The 11,273-nt window shown below is 37.5% G+C and overlaps 1 pseudogene; it reads left to right on the forward strand.

Annotated features, from left to right (window-relative positions):
- The first annotated feature begins 2,815 nt into the window (after positions 1 to 2,815).
- LOC116557140 lies at positions 2,816 to 8,080 on the forward strand (annotated as a pseudogene).
- Positions 8,081 to 11,273: the final 3,193 nt, after the last annotated feature.

Consider the following 11,273-nt stretch of genomic DNA (forward strand, 5'->3'; position numbering starts at 1 on the left):
ACCATGTCTCACCAAACATAGAGGAACATAATGACATTTTTTATGTGTATCTTTTCTTCCTTTCCTTTCCCTCGTTTTGCCATTGACCTATGAATATAAAATAGCGTAGGGATGGCAACACTGTTTAAAGATGTTAGTTCTTGCCATCTCCCACACAGTGTAAGTACCTCTAGAGATACAGAGTAACATAGGCACATTGCAACTTGGTCTTCTTTGCTGTATTTTATGTGTGTGTGTGTGTGTGTGTGTGTGTGTGTGTGTGTGTGTGTGTATGTTGGGGTGAAGGTCTGGCAAGTGGGCTGTGAAGAAAAATAAAATACTAGATGTCATTAATATGATTATAGCTATCCTTCTTACATTAACTCACTTCCTCCCTGCAATTTTTGTTATTCTTGATTGAATCTAATGAATTTTCAGACTAAGCTAAACTTGAGTCAATTTGGCTACCACTCTGTTAAGGCAGACAAATTCTAAAACGGCACTGCTTTAATGCATACCTTCTCTATTTTCCTCTTTCTCCTGAACTAAACAAAAGCCTTTAAATTCACCAACCTGTAATGAGGTATGTAAAACACTATGACATTAACACAGTAATGCTTTGTCCCAGGGTGACTTTCATATGGCTAAAAGCAAAACAGCACACTCTCTTTGACTCAAAGTAGCCTACATATTCGATATGGTATATATACACAATGGAATACTATTCAGGCTTTAAAAAAAGGGAGGAAATATCCTGCCATTTGCAGTAACGTGGATGAACCTGAAGGACAGTATGCTAAGTGAAATAGCTAGGTACCAAAATAAAATTACTGCATGATCTCACTTACAGGTGGAATCCAAAAAAGTTGAACTCATAGAATCAGACAGTGTGATGATTCCCAGAGGCTGAAAGAGGAGGATGAATGGGGGAAAGAGAGGAGCTAGTCAAAGGGCACAAAGTTTCAGACAGGTTGAATAAATTTGAGTTATCTATTGTGCAGAATGGTGACTGTAATAAACGAGTATACATCATATATCTAGAGACAAGGAAAACTTTGTCTCTAAAAAAAATTAAAAAATTAACCAGGCATAGTGGCATGTACCTGCAGTCCCAGCTACTAGGGATGCTGAGGTGGGAGGTTTGCTTGAGGCTGCAGTGAGCTGTTATCATGCCGTTGAACTCAGCCAGGGCAATGGAGCAAGACACTATCTTAAAAAAATAATCAGTATTTTCATATAACCTATGTACATCCTCTTGTATTCTTTAAATCATCTCTAGAATATTTACAATACTCAATACAATGTAAATGCCATGTATATCTGTATTTGCATTATTTTTTGCTGTATTTTCAACTGTCTTTTTTTCTGAATATTTTTGACCTGCATCTTTTTGAATCCACGGATAAAAAACCCATGGATCCAGAGGGCTGATTATACTGAACTGGGATTTGACACTAGACTCAATCCCTTCAAACAATACTTAGGAATTGACAAACATCTCTAGAAAGGATAAAAAACAATGACCCAGTCTTGTGCCCATTACAGTAAGCAGTTGAAGAGGGTCAGAATATGCCACCCTAAATACGTCACTTTGACAGAAGAATTATTTTGAGTTGAGTTCCAGAAGAGCTCTCTGCTCTCTCTTTTAACTGCCTAAAAGTAGAGCATAAATTTCAATTTGTAAAGGAATCCTCCTCTTTCCTTGTGTCAGGAATAGAAGAGCATTCATCACTGAGAAATAATTTACACTAAGAGATATTTACATCAAGACACCTTACTGAAATAACCTTATCTTCCCTCATAAGCTTTCTACTCAGTTCGCCAGGATTTCTTGACCCTTGAAGCCCAAACTCCTTTTCTTTTCTTAAAAACTGGTCCCCAAGTCAAACCACTTTGAGTTTTCCTTATTTTCTGTGAATTCCCATAAATGTAAAATATTCATTAAACTGTACTAATCTGCCTTTTTTTAGTTTAATTCATAAGCCCCTAGTTACTTAACCTAACAGAATAGCACAAAAGATCCCCCTTCTAAGACAATAGTATGTATAATTTTTTCATTAAAAAAATTTTAAAAGTCTCCATATATTATCCAGTGACCAGTCCCAATAGTTTAAATTCAACCAACCCTAATGGGTGAATTCATGTCAGGCATTTCCTTCTCATACATTGATAAGAAAATATTTCTGAAACAAGTGAAGCACTAAAACATAATTGAAAAGGCAAGCAGTACGGGAACACTAGCTAAATTGAAGTGTGAGACAGAGAATAATGGAGGATACCTATAAAGAGGCTTCCTATCTTACTATTTTCTCTATATTTGACCATGCTTATAAATCAATTGATTATACATGTTAGAAATATAAACTAGGTCATAATATCTTAAATTAATGCACTGACGACAGTTCCACAGAGAGTTTCAAGGAAAATACTGATGCTTTTGGAGCTCTTTTTCTGACATTTGAGTTGGCATCAAGTACAAAACATCTCCTCCAACCCATCCTTTAGGGACCTACTAAGTGACAGAATTCTGATGGGGCAGCACCCAAATGACTCCATGTAGCAGATATGATACTTTTGCTTTTATGATGCCATCTGCAGAGAAATAAATCATCTTAAAGTTGACTGAGTGTGTACTATGTTCACCTGCTTGAACAAATTCAATGTAATTGACTGACAATAATAAAAGGGGATTAGAGAAAAAAAGGCCTCAGAATTGTCAAGTGAGTGTCACCCGATCCCTGACTTCTGAAAGATGGTCAGGATACAGATGGGCTGAAAGAAAGAAGAAGCTATCCAAGGAGAGCAAAGACAGACAGGACATAAGGAGTGTGACAGCATGGCATCTGTGTTTGTGCTGGGAGAGTCTGCAGGCAGTGGAAGAAATGGGAGGAGAGGTACTTTGCATAGTTAAAAGGTTAGTCTGATTGAAATAGATAGTGCATGTTGTTAACTAATAAGGGATAATTTAAAACTGTACAGTTCACTGAAATTATTGAATGCTCTAATTGGGGTTTATTTTTGTATCACATTTGACATCTCAGCACAGTAGCACAGGTAGTACACTGAGAATTAATTAATTGAGAGCATCCTGTAGAGGTGAGGCTTTCATGCATTTTCCTCCTCTGCATACCAGAATATGAACCTAATGGAAAATCTGCATCCAGACAGACCAGGACTCTATATATAGCAAAATCTTGAGGCCATTTTTGAAGGGATTGTATAAAGAGAAAGAAAGAATATGTAAAAAAACAAAAATTGGCAGAACCCATATCTGTAATGAGAGTTGAGTATATTACTCTAAATGTTTATACAAATGAACTATAACATCTCTGCAATGAGTTTTGTTATAACTTTTGCTCCTCCCATTGAATAACTAGCGGAAACCACTGGCCAGAGTTTTTCTGATGATCTACTGAATTTGTTGCCTGTGCCTTGCCCTCTTGCTTCACGATCCATATTGATCCTCAGATAGTTCTTAATATTCTCTGGTTAATTCCTTTAGTAGCATTTGATGTTTTATTTCTGCTGTTCATTCTAGCTTGAGTGGCTTGTTAGTGTGGTCTTGTCCTCTTGGCAATAAATTTTTGAAATGACAGACAGAGAATTTTAAACTTCCCTTAGAGGACCTTATGAATAGAACCAATGTTAAGAGAAATGGGCCAATAGGCCACTTACACATGTGGATTTTCCACCTTTGAATTATCCCAATCTTAGAAACTTATACAAGCATTGAGTTATAAGCAGATAAATGCTCAGAGCATAACACTTAATAACTTACTTACAAAATTTGGTGAATTTCTTTGCAAATATTTATGAATATATAATATCACGCCATGCCTGGACCTAATATTCAACATGAGAACTCTGAGTGCCCACTTTCAATGCTGATCAAACCCTTTGTGTTCTCGTATCCACCATGTGGTGTAGCTATAAAGATGGATAGCAGCAGAAAAACTAGCAGGCTCCTGTGCAGTGAGTCAAATGGGAATGACAGACAGCATGACAAATAGAAAAAACAATCAATCAGTCAACATTCATATGCCATGCCACTACTAGGGTCTCTGCTAGGAATCAAAGAAATAGTTGACATTGATCTTGCTTAAAAAGATCCATTTGGAGGTCCAACATTTATTCCAATATTTTCAAATATTCTTTTGAATATTCCAAAATTTAAATATTTATTAAATAATTAAAATTTTAAGAGCAAATAATGACATTAAAGGGAGTTAAATATCAGTGTGACATGGAATCATCAGGACTCAAAAGGCTTGAAAAAATATCTTTTTTTTTTTTTTTGGTAAGACTTTGAAGCAGGATTCAAGACAGAAGTTTCAGAAACAAATAAGAGAGGTATTGTAAGAAGTGGGAACGAATGTAACAAAGACAGTGAAAAAAGACTGAATGTGGTATATTATGGAAATAGGGAAATAGTGAGATTTTGCTTAAGAGAAACCTTCATCAAAACACAGCCTGAAGTACCAGAAGACCATCTGCTCAGCAATAGCAAATAGAGATTCACTTAGCATAAGCAAAGGGGCAACAATTCAAGGGACAAAAACAAAAGGTGTATAAAATTAAAAGAGCTGGCTAGGTGTGGTGGCTCGTGCCTGCAATCCCAGCACCTTGGGAGGCTAAGGTAAAAATATTGCTTGAGCTCAGGAGTTTGGGACCAGCCTTGGCAACATAGGAGACTCTGTCTCTGCAAAAAATAAAAATAAAAAACAGCCGGATACGGTGGCACATACTTGTGATCCCAGCTACTTGGTGAGAGGCTGAGGTGGGAGGATTGTTTGAGTCCCGGAGGCTGAGGCTGCAGTGAGGCTTGATAGAACCAGTGCATTCCAGCCTTGACAACAAAGTGAGTCTCTGTCTCCAAAAAACGTGAATAAAGTTAAAAGAGCTTTAAAATCCTGTTTCTTAATGATAGTCTGTTGACATTTTGCACACAACAGGTGTCCAAATTATACTACAGAATTATTGTCTGGGCAGAATAAAATACATTGCTTTAAAAGTCAAATCGAGACATTTTTTCCCCCTGAATATGTTTTGACTTTGGAGATTTAGAAGGATCAATTTCTGTCAGTGGTAGAGGGCTACACTCTGAATATCGAGTTTAAGAACCATCATTTGTTTGAGCTACATTATAGCAGTTTAATTTTAAAACAACACAGTTGAAATAGTTTTTGGAGCTAGATAATAGATTGTAATACAGACTAGAAGGAATTGCAGTACATTTCTTCAGGGCACAAAGCAGGTGCAGTTATGTCTCTGCATGTGCATCTGATGCTTATGTATTTTAAATGTAAATTGTTTCTTTTAAGATAAAATATTATATTGAATATTGATGCAAAGGCATTATATGTTTGTGTTTTATTTTCCTGAGATATAAAACTCATTCTGCACCAATAATGAGACTTCGATGAAATATTCCAAAGTGTTTGTAACAAATCTGGCATTTAAGGAAGCAGATTTATATAAGCTATAGCTGGGATTTTTTTCTGTATCTATTTCCGGTTTCTTCATAATATTTTATGCAGGCTTATTATGATGTTATCTATGGGTGCATTTAAGTATGTTTTGAATAATGGGAGGAAAATTAAAACTTGAAATTTAACAAAAAAAACTTAAAGTGAGTTACCACAACAAAGAGTTCTTAAATAACAAATTTTGGAAGTCGGATAAAATTCTTCCTAAGAGCATTCATTATATAAAGCAAATAGCTGAACCATGTCAGGTTATAATATAGTAATCAAGATAAAGGGCTTCCAGGCCGAGTTGCAGCTTTCATTTTAAGCCCCGTGGTGGCCAGGCTGCTTCTCACATGGCTGCTGATGGAAGCTGTGGCTTCAGCTTTTGTGGTTAAGAAGCTGGGTATCAGCACTTTGGGAGGCCGAGGCGGGTGGATCACGAGGTCAAGAGATCGAGACCATCCTGGTCAACATGGTGAAACCCCGTCTCTACTAAAAATACAAAACATTAGCTGGGCATGGTGGTGCGTGCCTGTAATCCCAGCTACTCAGGAGGCTGAGGCAGGAGAATTGCCTGAACCCAGGAGGTGGAGGTTGTGGTGAGCCGAGATCGCGCCATTGCACTCCAGCCTGGGTAACATGAGTGAAACTCCGTCTCAAAAAAAAAAAAAAAAAGAAGAAGCTGGGTATGTCATGGACCAATATTTCAGATACACTTGCATTCAAGAATGACTTTTCCAGTTCTTCCCCAAGAAAAACTGTTCATCTTGATGGAACCATGACAGAAGTCTTGCCAAAGTACAAAAAGGGTGAAACAAATGACTTTGAGCTGTTGAAGAGCCAGTTGTGAGATCCAGATATGAAGGATGACCAGCTCTTGAACTGGCTGCTAGAATTTCACTCTTCTATCCTATACTTGGCAAAAAACTTTGAGCAGCTCCCCAGTATTATATTGAGATTGCCTTGATTGGACAGAATTCAAACAGTGGTGAAAAGAGTATCTGGCTTCTCTGGGTAATTTGTATCAACAGACTGTCTTCCTTAGCCCCTGGCTTATCATAATTGCTTCCCATTTGGGGTACCCTCCCTGAATGATCATTAAGAAGAGCCATGTAAACGTTTCAGATTCCGATGATGGAGATGATTATCTTCCTGCAAAATTTTGACACATGTCATAGAACCTTACAAATAATAGCAAGACGTGTCCCTCTGGCACAGTGGTTTTTTTGCCCATACTGGTTCAATCACAGAGAACATTGGAATGTTACATTCATAACTTACCAAGGATTAGTATGTATTTTCCAACCTTGAGGAATGAAATTCTGGAGCTTATTATTAAAAATCTACTCAAGTTGGATGTGAATGTATCCGGCAGGATATTGAAGATGTTGAGGAAACAGCAGTTCAAACTTGTGGTGGGACAGATTCCATGGAATGTTTGTTTAATATGAACGAAGATGAAGAGACCGTTTCGAAGGCTGACCCCAAATGGCTAGGTCAGATGGTACATCCTGTAGTTGAATGCCTAGACATCCTGCTGCCTTTGCTTCTGCAGAACATGATGTCTGCTATGTACAATAGATGGTAAGGTTGATAACAACAAAATAAATGATTCATAATATATCACAAACTGATAAAACATATTTGACAAACTCCTGTTTCCCGTGCCTGCCTACTGTCATGTACAGTTTTTCATGTTTTACCTCCATAGCTTAAAATTGGGACTGTCAGAAGCATTTTTGGAACATCTCTGGGAAAAAAATGCAGGATTCAAATAATCCTGCCATCATCAGGTGAGCTGTTGGAAATTATATTGGAAGCTCTTTGGCAAGAGTTAAATTCATTCCTCTCATTACAACTATAAAATAATGTCTAGGTCTTTTGGTTAACTGGCCACACAAATACCTTAATAACAAGGATCAGAAAACAAAGGCTTTTGGTGATGATGCTCTCCATCGATCATTTTATTCAGCCTTCCAAGCTATGTTCTGTACCTTTGTTTTTAGACACAAGCAGCTTTTAAGTGGAAACCTGAAAGAAGGTTTGAGATGTCTTCAATGCCTAAATTTTTAAGGGATAGTGACTAGTCAGCTAAATCCTCCGAAGATTTGCCTGCCCTCAGCAGTTACCTTATTTGCTGCTATCACAGGTAAAAAAACAGCTAGTCTGCTCCACTATCAGTGAGAGGAACAACGGCGAGAAATACAGCTGGTGGGAACTCGGTGTGAATATGCACCAACCCATTGGACGCCTTCTTCCGCTTTAATCCTTGTGTCCTTAAGCAGTCAAAGAAAATCATTGATTCTATTTAACAGATATGGGAAGACATAAGTGCTGAAGAACCTCAGGAATTTAAGAAACCTATGAAACAGGAGATGGCAGAAGATGAAGATGATCTTTTGAAAGGTGAAGTGCCGCAAACTGATACGATGATTGGGAGTATACTGAGCCACTTTGATGTGATGCACATTTTCAAAGTCCTTCAAGCAGTGTGGGCTCCACACGTGTGTTATACCTGGCAGATCAGTTCCTTCTCATCTCGAGGATTTGTGATTGAGATGCAGCATTCTTCCCCATCACTTATCATGCTCTTCAGCACCTGTTCATGCTGTTTGGGCACTGCATTGAACTAGAATGAGCACCTGACTCGGATGTCATACTTTCAAGTTAGACTTGAGTGTCTGAACAGAACGTTTTTTTTCTTTTTTGTTCTCCTTAGAGAAAAAATTAGAAGACTGAATGTCATGTGCAATATTTTACAGTGGGGCTGATGATAAATGTTGAAGACTTTGCTTGTTTGTTTAAGAAGGACTTTTCTTATGCCTTACAGCTTTTTAACCTAATTATTGTGTAATTTCTAACATAGGCAGAAGCCCATTTTGACAGACTGCCTTTTTAACATAGAATTTGTCAAGCCATAGTCCTGGAACTTTGCTTTCAGTGAAGAATCTTCTAGGGTAAATCCTTTATTTAAAGACTCTAAATAGAATGTGTTATTTTTGCTACATTGTTTACCTTCTGCTGTAGTTATGTGTTGGAATTCCTGTAGGGTGAGGAGAAAATGGAAACTGGGTAAACATCCAGACCTGGTCTGGGACAAAGGGAGTTGGGGCTGGCACTGAGGGAGATCTCTAGGGACCTCAGAGATCAATAAAACCAGTAGGGGAGAGACAAAGAAATTAGGGAAACAGAATCAGACAAATAATATACTTTCATGGTGTGAAAATGAGTTTAAAAAAAACAGAGATCCAGGTAAATGTAATTTACATTGACAGAAAGGCTTGGGCTTACATTAAACAAATGACATCATATTTTCCCCTTCCGCTTTCAAGTGTCCCATTAGAACTAGAAATGGTCTTTGGTAGTAGTTAGGTAGAGTTCTTTTTGTCCTGCATCAGTTGGTTATTTTGAAAATTTCTTTGTTCAAACAGGAAAACAATTAGGGCCGGGCGTGGTGTGGCTCATGACTGTAATCCCAACACTTTGGGAGGCTGAGGAAGGAAGATTGCCTAAATTCAAAAGTTTGAGGCCAGCCTGGCCAAAATAGCAAAATTTTGTCTCTACAAAAAGCACAACAATTGGCTGGGCATGCAGCTTTAGTCCTAGCTACTCTGGAGGCTGAGGCAGGAGGATGATGTGAGCCCAGGAGGTGGAAGCTTCAGTGAGCTGTGTTTGCACCCCTGCAATCCAGGCTGGGCAACAGAGTGAGACCCCATCTCTTAAAAAAAATATAGGTTATTCGGTGGAATGGTTTTGCTAGCAGTAATAGGCCAACCTTAATACTACAGTCTTTGTCCAATGGCTATGCCTATCATGGATTCAGCTTGGTGAAATCCCTCTATAGGAGCCTCTTTTTCTATTTTTTTTTTTTTTTTTGTGAGCCTTCAGTGCTGAAGTTAGGGTGATACCCATTTTTCTTTAGCCAACTCTGATAATGCTTTATTTATTTATTTATTGTAAAAGAAAAGAATTGCTGTAGTGAGCTATTCAGACAGAAAAAATATGGTTTCAAATTGAGGAACAGAGATGGAAGAGTAAGGAACATTGAAAATAGCAAAAGTATGATTAATCTGAATAAATATTATATTTTAATCTAATAATAATAAAAGTTAATAATGTTTGGTAGGTTCTTTTTTTTTTAGAAAAAGAAAGGAAAAAAAAGGAATGAAGGAGAGGAAGAAAGAGGAAGCGGAAGAGGGAGAGAGAACGGGAGTGTTGCTTTATTGCCCAGGATAGAATGCAGTCTAAAAATGGGTATTGAAAATCCCTTTTATGCCAAGAATTGTGGTTAATAATGGAGACAGGAAAAAAACGAGGGAAGAAAATAACAAACAAGCAGCCAACCAATGTTTCGTTTAAATCTATGAGTAGGTGTGATGTGGTACTGATAAGAGTGTATATTTTGTGTATTTGAAGTAGAGAGTTCTATAAATGTTTATTAAGTTTACTTGTTCTGGATCTGAGTTCAAATCTTGGATATCCTTGTTAATTTTCTGTCTGGTTGATCTGTCTAATATTGATGTTAAAGTCTCCCACTATTATTGTGTGGGAGTCTAAGTCTCTTTCTAAATGTCTTATGTATCTGGGTGTTCCTGTATTGGGTGTGTATATATTTAGGATCGTTAGCTCTTCTTGTTGCATTGATCCTTTTACCATTATGTAATGTCCTTCTTTGCCTCTTTTGATTTTTGTTGCTTTAAAGTCTATTTTATCAGAGGCGAGAATTGCAACTCCTGCTTTTTATTTATTCATTTATTTTTGCTCTCCATTTGGTTGGAAGATCTTTCTCCATCCCTTTGTTTTGAGTCTTTGTGTATCCTTGCATGTGAGATGGGTCTGGATGCAGCATACTGATGGGTTTGGGCTGTGTCTTTTGATTGGGGGATTTAGGATTAATAATAATATATGTAAGTTTAATACTGCCATTTGATGTTAGCTGGCTGTTTTGCCCATTAGTTGATGTAAATTCTTCATTATGTTGATGTTCTTTACTTTTTGGTGTATTTTTGGAAAGGCTGATGCTGTTTGCTCCTTTCTATGTGTAGTGCTTCTTTCAGAAGCTCTTGTAAAGCAGGCCCAGTGGTGATGAAATCTCTGAGTACTTGCTTGTTCACAAAAGATTTTATTTTTCTTTTGCTTGTGAAGTTTAGTTTGGATGGATATGTAACTCTGGGTTGAAAGTTCTTTTCTTTAAGGATGTTGAATATTGGCCCCCACTCTCTTCTGGCTTGTAGGGTTTCTGCTAAGAGATCTGCTGTGAGTCTGATAGGCTTCCCTTTATGGGTAACCTGACCTTTCTCTCTAGCTGCCCTTAGTATTTTCTCCATCATTTCAACCCTGGTGAATCTGACAAGTATGTGCCTTGAGGTTGGTCTTCTTGAGGAATATCTTTGTGGTGTTCTCTGTATTACCTGGAGTTGAATATTGTCCTGGCTTTCTAGATTGGAAAAGTTTTCCCGAACAATATCCCTAAGAGTATTTTCCAGCTTGGATTCATTCTCTTCGTCACATTCAGGTACACCTATCAAACGTAGATTAGGTCTTTTCACATAGTCCCATATTTCTTGGAGACTTTGCTCATTCCTTTTTATCCTTTTTTCTCTGATCTTGTCTTCTTGTTTTATTTCATTAAGTTGGTCTTCGACCTCTGATATCCTTTCTTCTGCTTGATCAATTTGGCTGTTAAAACTTGTGCATACTTCACAAAGTTCTCGTGTTGTGTTTTTCAGTTTCGTTAATTCACTTATATTCCCCTCTAAATTGTCTATTCTCGTTAGCATTTCATCAAACCTTTTTTCAAAGTTCTTAGTTTCTTTGCATTGGGTT

The sequence above is a fragment of the Sapajus apella genome, unplaced genomic scaffold (assembly GCF_009761245.1).
Source record: "Sapajus apella isolate SASKATOON/1434 unplaced genomic scaffold, GSC_monkey_1.0 scaffold18, whole genome shotgun sequence".
Lineage (NCBI taxonomy): Eukaryota > Metazoa > Chordata > Mammalia > Primates > Cebidae > Sapajus > Sapajus apella.